The sequence below is a fragment of the Suricata suricatta genome, chromosome X, assembly GCF_006229205.1.
Source record: "Suricata suricatta isolate VVHF042 chromosome X, meerkat_22Aug2017_6uvM2_HiC, whole genome shotgun sequence".
NCBI lineage: Eukaryota > Metazoa > Chordata > Mammalia > Carnivora > Herpestidae > Suricata > Suricata suricatta.
Window position 1 is genome coordinate 42418094 of NC_043717.1, and position 20386 is coordinate 42438479.

The following is a 20386-nucleotide window of genomic DNA, read 5'->3' on the forward strand; positions in this document are numbered from 1 at the left end:
ATATTCATACATCACCTTTTCAGTGAGCTTTTCCATAATGACATTCTTCTCCTCCTCTCCCATGTACATTGCTATCCTACTTACTTGCTTTATTTCTTCATTGTACTTGTCATCTTCTGGCATGTATTTTATTAAATATTTTATTATCTGACACAAGAATGTAGTTCCTGTGAAGGCAGAAAGTTTTGTCCATTTTGGTCATGGTTCTATCCTCAAAGCCTGACGTATATTAACTGCTCAAAAAATATTTGTTGGGGTGCCTGGGTGGCTCTGTCGGTTAAGCGTCCGGCTTCGGCTCAGGTCATGATCTCATGGTTCATGGGTTCAAGCCCCGCATTGGGCTCTATGCTGACAGCTAGCTCAGAGCCTGGAGCCTGCTTCGGATTCTGTGTCTCCCTCTCTCTCTGACCCTCCCCTGCTTGTGCTGTCTCTCTCTCTCTCTCAAAAATAAATTAAAAACATAAGAAAATTTAAAAAATTGTTGTGTGAACTTGTCAAAACTTTTAATATGGATGAAGTCAAGGAAAAACGATCAGGTTTAAATGTCTCTGGATTTATGATAATCCAGTGGCTAATTTTTCCAGCTCAATTCCTAAGTGCATTAATTATTAACAGCATGAGCTTCTAATTTTCTGTATTTATTCATTTGTTACTACGATACACTCTAAATCAACCTCTCTGCTTCCAGACTGCAACAGTACAGCCTATGTTATATATTCTAGTTTTAAACATTACTATATACTTTCTTTTAAAATTCTTTGACTTCCTGTTTTCCATGACATGGTTTGCAAGGTCCTTCCTTCTTTGGTCTCTTCTTACATTCAGCTTCATCTCTCATTACTATTGCTTTCATAGTATACTTCACTACTACTGCCATTTTCCTTTCATTCATCCATTCAATAATTTATTGAACATTAAAGAAGTCTTTACTGAGCACCCTCTAGGAGAAAAGGTATATTTCAGGTTTTTAGTATTCACCAATCAATGGGATAGCCATAGTTCCTACACGGTCTCTCCTACCTATTATTTTGTAACAGTACAGTGCTAGTAGTTGTTTATGTGTTCATTTTCCCCACAGTTTGAAAGGCCTTGAAATACAAGATTGTGTCTTAGTCTTCCTTAGATGGGCACTATCAGTAACAGAACCTTACACTGAGTGGTTGTGCAGAATCTGCTGGTTGAATGACAAAATATGAGTTAAAATGTTGAAATGACCTATAAAAATACCAGCAAAAGTAAGAACCACTTTGCTCCTGGTTTGCTCCTGACCACATTTTGGTCATTTATTCATTCATCAAACATTGATAATCATCTATCTTATGGTAGGATTTTTTTTTATATGTTTAAAATGTCAACTTTAGCTCTTACACCGTGGGCTCCTACTGCAATGTCAGTGGGTGTTGCATAGTATTTGGGTGTATGATGGATGCTCAGTATATAATTGTGGATTGACCAAAAATAGCCACGAATGAGGAGAACTGGGGTACAGATTTGAGGCCCAGAAGAGCGTTCTGGAGGTAGTGGCAATAGGTAGTTCAACATTGAACTTTTAACCAGAATAAGGATAATTTTTATTATTAAAACTTTTTGTCCGTTGTCATTTTCTTCGTTTTCTTGGGGTGGGGGCACATAGACATACAAGATTCTTTCTAAATGAGTTTATGTATATTTGTTTGGAAATTTCGGTACAGCATGTAACTCTTTGGATACCATTCTGAGACAAAAATGATTCAAATTTAAGATTTTTTTTCAATCTTGAAATCAAAGTATGCCACTAATAAAAACTTTTTTTCAACATGGTATGCCAGAAAACAACAAATATGTAACTGTTGACATCCCAGAGTTAAAGGACTAAGAGTTAGGAATGTGGGATGACAAACAGGATACGTGGGGTTTGGCTGAAACACTGCAGTTCCTGGGATGCTTAGAGCTAGGATCTGTAAAAAGTTACCGAGTCCCCTCCCAACCTGTTACAACCTTCTGATTTGACAGATGTGAGAGCCCGAAGAGATCAAGTATTCCAAGAGCTTGCTAGAGAGGCACAGGAAGTTGCGTGAGTAAAGGGGGGCGTGGCGGTGGAAGTTAAACCTTCAGCTCAAAGAAAGAAAATAACACTTCCGGTCACGCCATCGTTGTGTCGCGGCTTTCTTCAGCAAGGTGAGTGTAAAGAAAAAGACTGATAATTTTCACAGGTGAATCCCTAAACAGCTCGGGAAAGCCCTTGCTTCAACATGGGATGGAACGAGGAATTCATCCCCAGAATACATTGTGTGAACGATGTTTGTGACTCTATGGTTCCGTTCGCCAGTCTTTTTTCCCTTAGTTTGAAGATGGCCGTTGTCATCCACTCCCCTGTCTGACTCTTGTAGACCTTTCCGCCCTGGTCATTCTTCACCTCTCATTATTCCAAATCCTCTTCCTGATTTTTCTGAGCCTGAGTCATTACCTCTACCACAGATTGTTTTCCTACATCTTACTCCCACCCTCTTCCCCGCCCCCTTTTAGCCTCAAAACTTTTGCAACCCAGTTCTGCCACTCTGAATCTACGTTCTTCCTTTTCCTTCAACTCCAGTACCTTTACACCCCTCACTGTCCTGCAAGGCTTCTGATCAATTCTGTCCCCCTCCTGCAGAGGCCATTAAACGATATACTTTCCAAAAACAGGTGTGACTTCAATTTCAAGGTCATCGCTGTTTTTGTTCTTAAAAACAAGCAGTGGCAGAAATTTTAGAGCCCTAAGAGAGATAGGGTCTTGTTCAAATTATTATTATTGTGTTTATTTTTATTCTAAACAAAATTACACATCAAATACTGCACTGATTTTTAAACGTCTACTTGTGACATTAAAAAATTTGGCACAAAACTGAATCACCACATTTTTAGGAGGGCAAACATAGTGGATTTTCCTGTAACCCGATGTCATCTCTTGAGGGTGGAAGCTTTTCCATCTCTTTTAGAACTTGTCATAGATCAGAAATCGTTGATAGATATGACATCCAATCACTAACTTAGTTTTTCATTTGAGTTGTGCTTATTATGCAAATCCTTTTCTGGTCTCGGGTAGCAACATTGAACAGCAAGCTGGCAGATTTTTCAAGTTTTCCTGAGAACTTTGCAAGTGTTATCTATTTGGTGCAAGGTCAAATGTATTTTTCTGTTACATTTATCATGTTTGTCTTGTGAGAATATTAGTTAATCACAATCTATTATTTCAGTTTTTTACCTAAGAGAGGGGGAATGATCATTAAACTTACAATGAGAGTCAGGGTTTTTCAGGCTCTAAAGAATAATTTAACTAAGGATCTCCTTGAACAAGTAATATATTCCTCCTTTCTCCTGTAAGTAAGTAAGTAAGTAAGTAAGTAAGAGGTGCACTTGGCAAAATAAGAGGTAATTCTTTTTTCTAGGCCAGATATAATTTTCAGTTCCTTTATAAAAAGATGAGGCAGAGATTTTGTGATACCAAAGTACTTAGGAACTTTTGTGAAGTGTATTGCTGATGTCTCTGTATTGTCTATTCAAATAATAATTACACAGCATTTAAATGTCATTCAGCTTCCACCCACTGTTCAACCATCATTTATTCATCCAAGAATTTTTTATTGATTAACTTTTATGTGTCACAGTGTTAAGCACTGAGACTACAACAGTGGAAAATAAATTTTTAAAACTATAATTGAGAGACAATAAATGATGTATAATAAGTATGAGTAGGTTGTAATAGGGAGGGATGTACTATTTGACATAGGATGGTTAGGAAGGGCTCCCTGGCAAGACAGCGTTTGAGCAGAAACCTAAAGGAAGTGAGAGCACAAACTATATAGATGTTAGTGGGATAAACAGGATATATCCACATCAGTGTCTCTGCATTTGTTGTTCATCTGGCTTCCCCCCACTTTGCCTGTGGTCACTTTCCTGCATAGCTTTAATGCAACACTCTGCATACTGAAATAACCGATTACAGCCACATACATTTCTCATTCTTTTTCTTTTGGCTAGCTTCTTGCTATTCAGTTAGGTATATTGTTGGCCCATCTAGGAAGACATCTCTATATCCATCCTCACATCTTCCTCAGTCTGTTTGTTTGTGCTGCATTGTGTGCTGTCCTACAGCACAAGGTCACAAAGGCTGACCTTTTTCAGTGCTCCCATTGCTGTGTGTTCATGATATGTTGCTCATAAATGTTTGATATGTTAAATTGGAATGAATTTAATATTCTGTCTGTGTAGGCAACCATTTAAATATAGTTGGCCCCCTAATGTTCAAAACCACTATAATTGTCATTTTACTGATGATAAAACCAAGACTCAAAGGTAGATAGTAACCTGCTTTTGGTGGTGAAGTTAGTTCATGGAGCTAAGGTCTGTGAGACACTCATTCCTGGCCTGGTTTTCTTTTTTTGTCTGTCTCTCTTTCTCTGTTTATTAATAAGAAATACAAAATCTATGGACTATTGTATTATTTTATAAGACACAATCTGGATATAGAAATTTCATTTAAAAACATTTCCTTTCATAAATCAGATTATATCAAGAGCTTGAAATACTTCCTAATTATAAATATTAAGAGCTGAGGGGTGTGGTGACTCTTTATACATGATCGTTTTTTAACAAATTTAAACAAGCATAAATTGAAAGAAGAGTACAATGAATAATTTTATACCCTGAACCTAGATTCAGTCGTTGTTAACTTTTGCCATATTACCTCACTAGCTCACTCACTTGCTCACTCGTAACCATCCATCCATCCATCCATTCATTTTTTAAATTAAAGCATAATTGTTTATCTATTTTCTGATCTGTGTATTTTGGTTGAGCCATTTGAGATTTGCAGGCTTTATTTTTATTTTTTATTTTTTAATTTACATCCAACTTAGCATATAGTGCAACAATGATTTTAGGAGTAGATTCCTGAATGCCCCTTTCCCATTTAGCCCATCCCCTCTCCCACAACCCCCCCAGCAGCCCTCTGTTCTCTATATTTAAGAATCTCTTATGTTTTGTCCCCCTCCCTGGTTTTATATTATTTTTGCTTCCCTTCCCTTATGTTCATCTGTTTTGTATCTTAAATTCCTCATATGAGTGCAGGCTTTATTTTTAAGTAAACTTACACACAGAAAGGTACATGTATCAAAAGTGTATGGCTCAAAGCATTTTCACAGTGTAAACACACATGTGTAATCAGCATCCAAATTAATAGAACATGATGAGCATCTGAATGCCCTTGAATGTATCCCCTCCAGTCACATCTAAACTCCCAATTAGCCACAATCCTTGCTTCTATCACTGTTTAATAATTTTGCCTGTTTTTGAACTTTATAAAAATATGGTAGCATCGTAGATTTTTTTGTGCCTGACCTTTTTGGGTTAAGGTTTTGCTTTTGAGATTCATCCATATTATTGGGCACAGTAGTATGTTTTTGAGATCCATTCATATTATTGGCACAGTGGTAATTCCTCATTCCCATTGCCATGTATTCCGTTGTTTGAATATATCATGATAGATGGACATTTTGTTTGCTTCCATTTTTGGCCTGTAAATAGTATTGTGAACATTGTAGTTCATGACTTTTGGTGATATAAGCACGCGTTTCTGTTGGCATATACCTAAGAGAAGAATTGCTGAATTAAGTTATGTATATGATTAGCTTTAGTAGATACTGTCAACTGGTTTTTCACAGTGGTTGTACGAGCATATCTTGTTTTATTACACTTTGCTTTATTGCACTTTGCAGATACTGTTTTTTACACATTGAAGGTTTGTGGCAATCCTGAGTCAAACAAGTCTTTCGGCACCATTTTTCTAACAACATTTGCTCACTTCATGTCTCTGTTACATTTTGGTAATGCTTGCAATATTTCAAACTTTTTCATTATTATTATATTTATTAAAAGTGATCTGTGATTAGTGATTATGACTTTCTGAAAGCTCAGATGATGGTTAGCATTTTTTAGCAATAAAGTATTTTTTAATACAGCATATACATTTTTAGACATAATGTTATTGGATACTTAATAGACTACAGAATAGTGTTAACATAACTTTTATATGCACTGGGAAACCAAAATATTCATTTTTCTTGATTTATTGTGATATTCACTTTATTGTGATGGTCTGGAACCTATACAGGTTCCTTCTACAAGGTCTCTGAGGTATGCCTGTACTATAAAACTCTCAGTACAAATCTTTAAGAGTTCTACTTTCTCTAGAATATTGTCAACACTTGTCATTGTCTTTACTCTTTAAGGGAAAAAAAGTACCTATTCTAGTGGCTATGAATGTTATCTTATTGTTTTAATTTGCAAATCTGATGATAAATTTGTATCTGTCCAAATATTTGATGGCCTGGATGTTTTTTTAACGAGATACCTGTTCAATCTTTGACCACTTTTTCTCCTGGACTATCTTATTGATTTGTTGAGATCTTTTTGTATTAAGGATTTTAATATTTTGTTAGATATATTTATTGCAGATCTCAGTTGCTTGCATTTTCAGTTTCTTAATGGTGTCTTTGATGAACTACGTCCGTTTTATATTATTTTATTTTAAAATATTTAACTTTTTTATAATTTACTTTTGAGAGACAGAGAGAGAGAGAGAGAGAGAGAGAGGGTGAGTGCAGGAGCACGAGCTGGGGATGGAGGGAGGAGAGGGGGAGACACAGAATCCAAAGCAGGCTCCAGGCTCCCTGCTCTCAGCACAGAGCCAGACGCAGGGGGCTCATACTCACAAACTGTGAGATCATGACCTGAGCTGAAATCGGGCTCTTAACTGACTGAGCCACCCAGGTGCCCCTAACTATCTCAATTTTAATATTGTTCAATTTTATAATTTTCCCCTTTATGGCAAATGCTTGTTTTGTTAAGAAATCTTTGCCTTTTTCAAGGCCATCAAGACATTTTCCTGTGTCGTGTTATTGTTTAATCTCTCATTTGTATTCACAATTTATTTGTTATTGATTTTTGTGTATGTTCTCAGTATAAGTTGTGGGTATGAGTAAAGGTCCTCTTTCTTTTTTGTATGTAAAATGGACATCCAGTCTACCCAATATCACTTATTGAAAAGATCATCATAAATCAAATGATTAGTTTATAGATGTGGATTTGTTTCTGAATTCTGTTCAGTTTGGTTTACTTCTCTATACTTGTATAAATACCACTGTCATAATTAATGTCATTTTATAACATACCTTATGTACGGTCATTTAGTCCTACAGTTTTGTTCTTTTTCTTCAGTAATCCCAAATTGATCTTTTAAATTTCCATTTCCTTTTTAGAATCAGCTTGTCAGATTCCACAAAAATTCTTCTGGGCATTTCGATTGAGATACCACTTAATATCATGACACTTCACCCCCAATACCACAGAGTTCATCTCCTAATAATAGGGACACAAGAGAAAGTAACAGTAATATCCTAATGTTATCTGACACCTAATCCATTTTCAAATTTGTTTTTTTTCCCAATAACCCTTTTATAGCTGGTATTTCTTTACAAACACACACACACACACACACACACACACACACACACAAGTGGCGTTTAATTGAGGTTCTATTTTTTATTAGGCAGTGTATGCATATTATTTAACTTAATCAAAACAAAGAAAAGAGTAATGATGTACATATTCTTCCATTTTACAGGAAAGGAAAGGAATCATACTTGGTTAAGAAACTTATTCAATCTTAAAGCTTCAAAGGTGATTCACATCCAATTGCATAGTTCTATAATATGGAGTCCCTTGCTCTTATCACTGTATCATATCAAATACAAAGGAAAAGAGGTAAAATCAAATAGTATGGGGATAGGGTGAGGAAGAAATTTTGCTGAGGGACCTATTAATTATAAAATACAGAATATAGGTCTTATAGCTGGTATTTTTTTTTATTTTTTATAGTTTATTGTCAAGTTGGTTTCCATGTAGAGTATCATGTCATCTGTGAAAAGTGAAAGTTTGACTTCATCTTTGCCAATTCTGATTCCTTTGTTTTCTTTTTGATGTCTGATTGCTGATGCTAGGTCTTCCAGCACTATGTTAAACAACAGTGGTGAGAGTGGACATTCTTGTCCTGTTTCTGATCCCAGGGGGAAAGCTCTCAGTTTTTCTCCATTGAGGATAATATTACTTGTGGGCTTTTCATAAATTGCTTTAAAAATGTTTAGGTATATTTCTTCTATCCCAACGTTCTCGAGGGTGTTTATTAAGAAAGGGTGCTGTATTTTGTCAAATGCTTTTTCTGCATCTATTGACAGGATCATATGGTTTTTATCTTTCCTTGTGTTCTCGTGATATATCACATTGATGGATTTGAGAATACTGAACCAGTCCCGTAACCCAGGAATGAATCCCACTTGATCATGGTGGATAATTCTTTTTATATGCTGTTGAATTTGATTTGTTAGTATCTTGTTGAGTATTGTTGCATCTGTATTCATCAAAGATATTGGCCTGTACTTTTTTTTGTTGTTGTTTGGGTCTCTGTCTGGTTTGGTAATCAAATTGATTCTGGCTTTGTAGAATCAATTCCTCTATGTTAATCTGTTAAGTTCCTCAGATTCCACATATGAGTGAAATCATATAATATCCATCTTTCTCTGACCTATTGTTTAAGAGAAGAAATCATATCAAGTAGTGATATGCACTTTCTATTGCATTTCATCATATCTGGTTTAACTTTTTTAACTGACTCTGGTTTTCATTTGTGTTTTCAGGTGTTGTCAGCCTGATCTCTCCATTAAAAAAAGTTTTTTTAATGTTTATTTGTTTTAGAGAGAGAAAAAAAGTGCATGTGCATGCCTGCATGAGCGAGGAAGGAGCAGAGAGAGAGGGAGACACAGAATTCGAAGCAGGCTCCAGGCTCCAAGCTGTCAGCACAGAGCCCAAAGCAGGGTTGGAACTCACAAACTGTGAGGTCATGACCTGAGCCAAAGTCAGATGCTTAAACGACTGAGCCACCCAGATGCCCCATCTCCATCGCAGCATGTCCTACCAACCTTTCTCCTATTGGCTTTAGCAGCCATTGAAGATAATTATCTAAATTCATTATTTCACTAATAGTTTAAAAAAATGTGGTCTGATTTTATCAATTTTTCTCCATTTATTAGCTGGAATTACTTTATAAAAAAGACCTTTTTTTTTTATCAGTTTTTCTTGTCCCAAAATGTATTTTATAAAAAGGAAGTCAGGATAATTTTTTTTTCATTTATCAGAGTAATGGGTTTGTTCCCTAGAGAACTTCATTTTTTTTGTTAATATTATTATGAATTCATGGATTTTTATGTATTTTACATATCCATTGGGATTTATTTTTGATGCCCAAACTGTCATCTTAGAAATTAGGAGACTTTTCCTATATTCTTTACATGATCTCATTAGGCCTTGGCTTCCTTGCTTTCTGACACAAGATATTTTAGGGTCATTCCCTGCCCCAGCCCTGGCATCAGCCATTTTGCAAGGAGCCATGTATTTCTTGAGTAGGGATTGGTACTTAGAAACCAAGATATTCGGCTCAGAGGATTATTACTATTTTTTTTAAGTTATGCTATGTTTTGTTATGCCGTTTTCCTTACTATTTTGAATACAAGTGAATGACTCCACCAGCATTCCATTGATAATTAGCTAAGCATGGTTTTCCTTTGTTATGTAGTCATTATTTCAGTAAGAATGTATAGACCACACTACCATGTATCTGATCTTATTTTGGGTACAGGGGATGTAAAGGTAAACCTGACGTGTTTCCTGTCCTTGATGAACATTGATTATAGTGGGGGTATGAGTAAATGAACAGACAGTGTCAAAAGAGTGTGATAATCACCATAGTGGGCATAGTATGCAAGTGGGGGCAAGTGATAAGCTGTGGGGGAGCACAGAAGGGATATCGGAAATGCCTTGGAAAGGAAAATAATGCTTGATACTGGATGAATAGAGGATGTATGAAAGTAGAAGAGCTATGAAAGGTGCTCCAGTGAGAGGAAACTGGAAAAAAGTGGAGGAGATCTTGATATATTCAAAGAAAGGCATATGTGTGGTTGGTTATAACTGGAACATAAGTTTTACGTAGAGGAGGAGAAATGAAACTGGAGACATGGATAGGGGCCAGGATGTTGGGAGCCCCAAAAGTCAAGTCAGAGAACTCGGACTTCACTCTGAAGCCTATGAGGAAGAAGCAATGGAATTGTCTTAAGCAGATGAGATATACATTTCTCTTTGTGATGTACTGATGAAGTACTGGGTGAGTGGATGGGAGTGGGACAGTAGGAGACTGACAAGGAGGGGAGAGATGTAGTGGTCCAGGTGACAGATAATGTCATGTTATACTGCAGTCTGTGTGTGTGTATAGTGTATGGGAAAGTCGTTTGTGTATTACATTTATTATAATCTGTTATAATCCATTATATATATACATATATATGCACACATGTAGGGTGCAGTGTAACATGACATTTTATGTATTAATATAACATATGTGATATATATGTATATAAAATCTGTACATAACACATGTACATAGCTATATGTGCATACAGATCTAGGGGCCGTCTAAACAGGTCTAAAACAGAGAATATTGCAGTGAAGAAGTATTGCCCAAGGAAAACTGAAGAGTGAAAAAGGGTTAGCACTCCCTCCTTGACCAAATGTGAGTCATGCTCCAGGAAGTCCTCTTTTCAACTAGATCTCATCCCTGGGCAATGTCTTTGGCCTATATGGTCCAGTTTTAGAAAGTTTCCTGCTGAGGGGTGCCTAGGTGGCTCAGTCGGTTAAGTGTCATACTTTGTCTCAGGTCATGATCTCGCAGTTCATGGGTTCGAGCCCTGTGTTGGGGCTGTGCTGACAGCTCAGAGCCTGGAGCCTGTTTCGGATTCTGTGTCTCCCTCTCTCTCTCTGCCCCTCCTCCGCTCATGCTCTGTCTCTCTCTGTCTCCCAACAATAAATAAATGTAAAAAAAGAAAAGAAAAAAGTATCCTGCTGAATCAATTTAATTAGATCCCCCCACCTTTGATATGTGATCATCCTGGTTTACCCTCAGCAAAATTTCTGTTTATCAAAAATTCCCCTATCCTTATGTCTCCTCTTAATTTTCTATCAACTGAACTTCCCACCTCCCACCCCCAATCTACTCCTTGGCTATAGATTCCCAGCTGTCCTTACTTAATTCAGAGTAGAGTCCATTTTCTCTTCCCTATTACAGTAGTCTTGACACTTACCACCATAGTTCTTATAATCTTACCATTTTAACAAGTGTCAGGATAATTTTTTTTTCTTTTAATAGGCCACACCAGAACTTTTGCTTATTGTATTCTTCCTCTTCAAAGCTCCACCACTTGGCCCTGTGGACCACTTGAGTAATCTGAGAATTCCTCTTCCTCCTCTTCTTCCTGGGATTTGAGGGTATGAGGAGTGAGATGATTTCTCAGCTTCTCCCAGACGTTGGAATGTAGCCCTAGCAGTTATCTCTGGCAGAGTGGAATGATAATTGAAGATCCTCATCTCCTTCTATGTGTTTCTGTGTGCCAAGAACTGTTGTATACTAATGATCATGTACTGCATTTGTCTTTTAAGTCTACTATCTTAAACCTTTTTAAATACAAAACATTAAATTTCTCTACATGGTTATATAAGATGTAGATTCAGAGGGTTCTGTTAGATTAGGGATTTAGGGGAAACGAGGGCAGTGAGCATGTATATCCTAGAGTTAGTGAAGGCTAATGTGCAGAGGACTAATAATGTTTTGGTGAAAGTGTTGATCAAATGAGTGTAGAATCTGGTGTCAAAAATCCTGTCGGTGAAAAGTAGAATAGATAAGAGGTATTACATGTATATTTTTAGGCTGAGAGATTTGAACACATTTATATGTTCTACAGGGGGAGAGCTGATAAAAACAGAGATTAGAAATAATATGAGAGAAAGGGAATAACTGGAGAAGCGAAATGTGGAAAATATGTGTCAAGAACATATGTAGTACCAGCCATGAACATGAGAAGGGGCATCTAAGTTAAGAAGAATCAGAAAGGGATGTTTTTGAAGTTTGGGAAAGGCAAGAAACGGGGAGCTTCTTTCTTGGTGTCCCTATATTCTCTGTGAATAACGTAGTGAGGGCATTCTGGAGTGTGAGAGGGAATGGCCAGGGCCAGAGGAAAGAGGAGAAGATTACAGCCTTCTTTACTGAATGAAAAAAGATTAATAAGCAATAATGAACACCTGTGTAGGTTGCAAATGAAGTGTGTTTAGTTTTTTTCTTTTTTTTCCAGGTATGTTCAGCTGCCAAGAAGTAAGAGCAAGGAAAGCAAACATTGGGCTCGATTTAATTTATGTAATATAATTTTTTTGCATTTTATTATTTTTTTATGAATATAATTTATTGTCAGATTTGGCTTACATACAACACCCAGTGCTCATCCCAATAAGTTGGGCTTGATTTTGGACTTGTGAATGTGGTGGTGATGACTGAGTGGCAAAAAAAAGTAAGTTGTTGAGGTTATTGATGAGATTTGTTCAGTATATACCATTTGATGTAATCTCATCGAGGAAGAGTATATTCTTAGGAAGATTCATTCTATGGATCCAGAGAAAGAGAAGCTGTGTGAATATTTGGTTGGGTGTGGGAAAAGTTGTATAGGAATTTCAAAGCTCAAAGAGAAGTTAACAAAGTGATATGGCAGACAAGAAATTGTGGTCAAAGTAGATTATTGGAGCCTAAAATTTCAGAGGAAAAGGATTTCTGGATGATGACAAAGTTCAGTGGGTGGGTGAGTTGGAATAGAAGAGGTCAAAGAACTGAGAAGCTGGGGTGATGGACAAATTAGACATGGGATCATCAAAGATACAGGGGAAGATAAAGGGTTTAAGAGTTGAGAGGAAGACAAGGAAGATTCTATATTTTGTGGAAGATGTGAGTACAGCTGAGAGACAGACGGCATGGAAATCAAAGGAGCAGCAGGGAGGAAGATTTAGGGAATGAAAGCAGCAATGCCTAGCATGAATTGTTTCCCTTAACCAGCTTAGTAGTAGATCCCTTGGATGGCCCTGGCTTTATTTGTTTCGCTTTTGTCTTTGTCTCTGTCTTTGCCCTTTGTGTGTGTGTGCACATTACCAGGGTTAGGTGTCAAGAAAGGACTGGCGGTAAAATCTTGAATGTAAGGGGAGCTAAGATACTGCTCTATATTGATTCTATTCTGGGAGGGACTTGAATAATTGCCCTTAACAACTTTAAGGGAAACGTTATTGCTGGCAGATCCCTGGCTTGTCCACGTGTGTGTTTCCAAAAATCCTATTGCAAATGAATATGGACAGCCAATCCCCATAGCTTTTACAGAGAGAGGTAGATGCTTTTTATATAATGTTCCTCATGTCAGAAAGGTTGAGAACATATGTTTTAAGGGAGCTCCATAGGAAGGCCCTGGATTCTTCCTTTTAAAAAATTCCTTAAATTGTGCAGTATAACAAAATTAATGAAAGTTGCATAAATGTGCACTAAAGTGAATAATTATAGGGGAACCTGTGTGGCTCAGTCATTTGAGCGTCCAAGTTAGACCCAGTTCATGGTCTTGCGGTTCATGGGTTTGAGCCCCACATTGGGCTCGCTGCTGTCAACCTGTCAGTGGAGAGCCCACTTTGGTTCTTCTGTCTTCCCTGTTGGCCCCTCCTCTACTTGCACTCTTTCAACAATAAACATTAAAAAAAATAATAAAGTGAATAATTATAAAGTAAACACCCAGAAAATAGCCTTCCAAAACCAAAATAGAACATTGCAGGTTATCCGGAAGCTTCCATTCCTAATTCTCTCTCTCTCTCCCAGAGGTAACCATTTATCCTGACTTGACTTTAATGGTAATCACTTCTTTGCCTGTGTGTATAGACATGTGTGTACATATAGACCTATTTATACATTTTACTGTTTATGAACATTTGGATTGCCTTCTGGTTTTGGTTGTTGTGAATAGTGCTGCTAAGAACATTTTTGTACATATCTGTTGCATATGTGCATGAATTTCCCTAAGACATATTATCTGGCAGACAGATTACTTGGTAATAGTTTGTGCATCCCTTCAACTTCATTAGATAGTGGAAAACTGAATTCCAAAAGAACTGCATCAGTTTTGACTTTGAGATGTATGTGGGTTTATAGTTTGTTTTTTTCTCCCCCACGGTTTTGAGGATAGAAAATTGTGGCTTGGAGATGATCAAGGGTAGCCAGACCTGCCATTTGCTGTGAATATGGGGGACTTGGTTACTGTTTCACATTTCCCCTAGAACAGTTGCACTTAGCTGCTTCAGGGGGCTTCCGTAGGAGAACCTTGGTTTGGTCTTATCTTTCCCAGAATGGGCCCCAGAATTGCGCGTGAGGCCATTTAGGAATGAAGGAAGCTTGATTACTATCGTGCAATGCTCCTCCTTCTTGGAAGGTCCAAACAATTGATCTTAGCAATTAGCCAGGGGTTGTGTAGAACTCTGAGTCAGTTGTGTCTTCTTCAGACTCTGGGGTCAAGAATCAGAACCAGGAAGTTATTATCAGAGATAACCAGCATCTGTGGAGGGCAGAATATAAAGATTGGTGTAATGGCTTAGGTGACCCTGTGTCTTTGGGGGGTCCTTGAACAACTATCTTTAGCGATTTAGCCAGCTCCCTCTTTGTTCTTTTCATCCCAGAATCTGTCTGTTAGGGATCCTTTTCCTTAGGGAGGGCTCCAGCTTGCTTATTTCTTTCCCAGAGTTTCAAGGTTTTGTGGAAGTACCTGTAGTGATTAAAAATGATGAGTTTAACAACTTTCATAAAATTGACAAAATGTTCTATGTGAAGATGTGACGTTATACGTATGCATTATTGATTTTTTATTTTGAAATAAATAATGGAATAGCAGTTCTAAACTTTAATTACGATTAGTATTTAATGTACTTCTTGGACCTGACAGTATTTTTTAGTTACTTCACAAAAATTAACATATTAGCATATTTACTATTAGGACATGCTTATTTCATATTTTAGTTCGCTGTTTCTTTACTTTTTACTACTTTTATTGTTTTTGTTTTCTTTATGCATGTTGAGAATATGAATTTTCAAGACGCGTCATTGAAAACAGTAGCATGTTTGTTATAGCTCTTCACTTGATATTCTTTCATCCTTTGGCTGGTATTTGTGTCAAGCAGGTTAATGCCTTGACTACAGTCCCTCACCTATTTGCAAGGTAAAGATATTCTAGAAAACATTTCATTTTTATTATTATATTATTATTATTATTATTATTATCATCAGTTGGGCATTCCGTGAATCTTGTTCCATTTTACATGTTGCGCTCTGCTCTGTATCACATGGCAATACCTCAGGATGCCCATCTCACAGATACTGCTTGAATAGTATGTTACTAACAAGTTTGTAACAATAGTGTGCTGTGGTTTACCAGTTGGGAATGTTGGGACCAGGGGTGTGGGAGAATCAGCAGGCTTATGAGAGAACTATCTCATCTATGGCTAGGAGAGGGGGGTGTTATAAAAATCTCTGAAGGATATAGGTAAGCTTTTTCAAGGAGGGGGATTCTAGAGGTCACAAAGGAAACATTTCAGGTGAGAAGGAGAACGATGAAACAGTAGCTTCCAGGGGAAATAGGCATAGCTCATTACTTTTCATGCCCTCTGTTTGCCCTCTTGGTTATCAATAAAGTATTTTCCCAGGGCCTGGTAGAAAAGAAGTGTGGATTAATAAAGGGGGAAATCATAGACGGTGAGAGGGGAAACATATACAGTCTGAGAATGTCAGAAGTGCTGGGACACTAGTGGGAAAGATAGAGTAGAAGCCTTAAAAAATTAGATAGACCGTTAATTAATTAATCGATTTAGTAAGCAAAACTCTAGACTCTGCTGGATAACGAGGACATAGTTAAATTCGATGTATTTTATACTGAATCTAGTGGATGAGATAGACTCAGACATTGCAGCAGGGAGTGCTATTATGGAAGGGAGACCAGGATGTGGTACTTTCAGTAGAAACATGGAGGAGGGTCCTCTAACCCATCCTAGAGGCTCAGAGAAGGTATCCTGGAAGGCACCAGGTTAAGAACTTAATTTTGTATAAGATAGCCATTAATCTGGTAGTGGATAAGAATTGTCTGAGTGTGGGGACCAGAGAGCAAGTGGTCATTATACCATGTATAGTAGCTGCCTGGGTATGCCATTTAGCCTTGAGCTTGGGAAGTACCTGAAGAAATGGGCAGTTGAGAGGCCACTATGGTCTAATAGAGCTAAGGAAAAAGGTCAAGTAGAAATGAATATTTTCATAAGTGGTTAAATTTATAATGTAATATTGATAACCTTAGCCCTCACAAAAGAGCAGTCTCTTCCACTTTCCTCAGTATGCCATGAAATTATCATTTTCTACATATGCCATGTTTTCATCTTGTTTAAGGCATTCTTTCTTACCTTGATTTCATAAAGGTATTCTATTATATTCTCCTGTAAAACTTTTATAATTTTATCTTCACAGTGTTATGATCCACTTGGAATTTTATTTTTGTGTATTGTATGATGTAGAGAATGTACTTAATTTTTTTGAATGACTTATCAATGGTTCCAGGATTATTTACTTAATAGTCTATTCTTTCTCCACAGATTTACACCAAATTGTAATAGTTGTATGTATCTGCTTTTAGGCTTTCTATTCTCTTCCATCCGTCTATTTGTCTATATCTATACTAGTTCTACACTGTTAATTACTATAGCTTTGTAATGCAAGTGGTAGGGAAAGACCCTATTCCTTATTCCTCATCCTCAAAAGTATAATTTTTGCCCTTTATTTTCCATATGAATTTTAAGGTAAGCTTAATATGGTCTTTAAGAGACATCAAAAGTTTTATTAGAACTTCTTTCTAGAACTAGAACTTTCTAATAGTTATTACTATATATAGATACATTATCTATATATAGATATCTAGATTTGGTTGCATCTTTACAACAATGAAGGTGGTTCATCTCCTTTTATCTAGGTATTTTTAATGTCTTTGAAAAAATGTTTTATAGTTTTCTGTATAAGGGTCTCATGCATGTCTTGTTAGACATATTTCTGTGTCCCTGATAAGGTTTGTTGCTCTCACTGATATTTTTATATTACATTTTGTAACTGAATGTGACTGGTGTATGAAAGTGCTTGATTCTGGTGTGTTGTTCTTAGATCCATTCACCTGGCTTACCCCTTTCTCAGGTCCAATTGTTTGTTGTTTATAGGTTTTTTTGAGTTTTATAAAACTTTATATAAAACATACTTAAAATTATGTAAATAATAACTATACAGCTCAATTAATTATCACAAAGTGGTTTGGGCTTGTTAATGTAATTTCTGAATAATTGTAATTTTTTTCTCCCTTTCAATCCTTGTACCTCTAAAGACTGATATCATTCTGTATAAAAATAAAATAGAATTTCTTTTCTGAAACAACTGTCACTGAAGCATCTCTTAGGCTTCATACTCTAGTGGTGTTTTATGTATAAATATGGTTGAAGTTATCAAAGAAAGGAAATTACCTTTATTTGGATATCCCAACAGAACTTAATAGAAGACCCTGTAGGATGGTGATACTTCAGTTAATTGACTGCAGTCCAGGACTTGGTGAAATGCTGAAATGAATCTTGGTGATAGACAAATATGTACAAATTAATGTACTGAGAGTAAAATAGATACAGAAAGAAAAGCACACCCATTCTATACTAATGCATACTTTCTAGTGACCAGAACACTCAGGTCCTCTCTCCAAGGCATGTCAGTTCCAATATTAAGATAGTTGGGAAGTCAAACTAAGAAAATAGCTTGTTGTTTTCTATGAACATGGAATTAAAGCAAAGAAGGTAGAGAATCTCACAAACATGGGGTCTTGGTGCCACTATGGATCATTTGAGGAATACATTTGAATGCATTACCCTCTCCATCACGCTCCAAGCAGGTTGAGGGGCAGCAGGATGTAGTGAAAAAATATTGGACTTTGTTGACATTGAGAGGAACTTGAATCCTAGGTCTTTGCACATTATTCTTAGATAAGTTAATTCTCAGAGTTTCATTTTTCTCACTGGTGAAACAAAAATCATGACACTATTAATTTAAAAGAAATATATTCTTTCAATTTATTTGTTATGTAGTGAGTCCTACAGAATTGGGAGTTTATATTTGTTTATCCATGCCTGTGGGTAAAGAAGAAAGTGCCACTGATCCTTTCTAATTTGTCAGAATGATCTTAGCAGTATTAATCTATATCCAAATATAGAGATTGCAATTACAACTTTATTATCAGGTTATATTAGCTGCTGTAATAAATTATGACAAACATAAATAGTAAACAAATTTATTATCTTAACAGTTCTGGAGGTCAGCAGTCCTAAAATCAAGGTTGTTGGCAGGGTTGAGCTCCATCAAGAGGCTCTCAGGGAGAATCTATTTCCTTGCCTTTTTCAGCTTTTAGAGGCCACCTGAGTTCCTTTGTTCATGGTCCTTTTCTGTCTCTTCAGATCCAACAGTATAGCATCTTCAACTTCTCTGACATTGACTTTCTACTTCCACTGTTCTACCTCCTTCTCTGACTTTGATTCTCCTGCTTCTTATAACGACTCCTGTCATCACAGTGAGCCCACTAGGATAATCCGGGATAACTTCTCCATCTTAAGATCCTTTACCACTTAATGCAAAATCCCATTTGCCATTGTGAATACATAAGGTAACATATTCACAGGATCAGAACATCTTGGGAAGGCTATTATTCTGTCTACTACAGCTGGTCAATGAGTTAACAAGTAAGATATGTAGTTAAAATTACACATTTCTTTTGTGGGTTGTTTTCATTGAACAAAGTTCAAAAAGTTGTGGGAGTCCTACAAAATGTCTTTAAGTAGTATTTCCGAGGGAAAAAATTGTATTAACAGAGAATAGAAACTAGTTGACAGCAGTTATCATTATTCATAAGTCTCCATATTGTAAAAGAGAGCTAGATTGACATTCTTGTTAAAATTCTCAATTTAACATCTTTTAAATTTAGATTATTTGAAATAAGTGTGAAGCAAGATGGTTTCCACCCCTCCACAGCTCCAGGAAAAAGAGTATAGAGACTTCATCTCTCTTTGAGTTTCCTTTTGTTGATTTTGAAGATTTGTATTTGTAAAGTTAGGCTCTGGAATTCCATTAACTAATTTTAAGTAAAAAGCAAGTCTGGAGCCCAATTTTGCTTGTGGAAATGTAGAAAGGGCTGAAAAAATTTTATTTGTTATCATTGAAATTCTATGTTTTGTGCCTTAAAAGTAGTTAAGATTCATGTGATCACTTTACAAGGCACTGACACCTATTTAGAGAATGAGAACAGTTTGAGTCTTTAATACTCTTTTCTGTACCTTCCGCCTTTTTATCTTTTTGTACTGTACTTTAATAATTTTCACAAATTATTTTCTAATCTTTTGATTAATTCTATTCCTTGGGGTCTTCAAAAAGTTTGATTAGGTTTAATTGTGATACACTGCTTGTTTTAGTTTCCTGATGTTTGGAAATCTCTTCAAGTTTGATATTTACTTCTTTTTCTATAGGAAAATAAGTATCTTATAGTTTGTGTTTGCTAACCCTAGTGTTTAAGTCTTTTCTATTATCAGCTGCTCCTGCTGTTTTGCTTCCTTATTGAATTCAAGGCTCAAGGATCCCCAGGGCAAGCCACATAATTTAGCCTAAACTGCAAAATGACCTGCTTCCATTCATCCACCCCTTGAGAATGTAGCCTTTTGAGGTTCTTGCTTATTATAGGAAGAGTTTCTTGTTAGTTTTCCTCTGTGTAGTTCTGGACTTTAATCTGTCTCCTTTGTCTTTGAAACAACTAAAATGAAAGTTAAAATTCTTTTGGAATGGACAAATGCCCTAAGGACAGAAATTGCCTCCCTGCGTATCTCTCTAGATTCCCCTTTCCCCCTGCTGTTGCCCTGATGTTTCCATATTTTTATTGTTTTTAAGTAGATGTTACTTTTTCATTAAGGTTTTGTTTTGTTTTGTTTTCAGCTTGGGGTTTGTCCAAACTACCTCGTGGGCAATTACCAGAATTAGGAAATTTTCCTACAACTTTTTCTTACATATATTGTTTGAGATTAGGTTTAGGCTCAGAACTTCTCATTACCTTGTAGGTTTTCTTTTATAGAGGAAACATCTACATCTAGTATTCAGAAAAGTAAAGATACTTGCCGAAGATCACATAACAAGTGTAGTAATATTGGAATATGAGTTCAGCTCTGTCCAACCCTGAAGTCTGTGTGCTTGACCCATTCAATGCACTGCATCCTTTGGATTCCATTGTTTTTTGTTCCTGGAATGTGGGACATCTTTTTTTGTAGGAGGAGAGTAAATGTATCAGTGTGTTTTTCTTTATATATATATATATATATA

At 36.4% G+C, this 20386-nt stretch overlaps 1 protein-coding gene across 1 annotated transcript in view; it reads left to right on the top strand.

The window, feature by feature from the left end:
• The first annotated feature begins 2087 nt into the window (after window positions 1-2087).
• The window catches only part of MAGED1 (MAGE family member D1), a 57128-nt gene continuing 38829 nt past the window's right edge, over window positions 2088-20386 (top strand). Inside the window, exon 1 of the mRNA XM_029930317.1 lies at window positions 2088-2157. The gene's annotated coding sequence lies outside the window, so the exon portion shown is untranslated. The remainder of the gene's footprint in view (window positions 2158-20386) is intronic.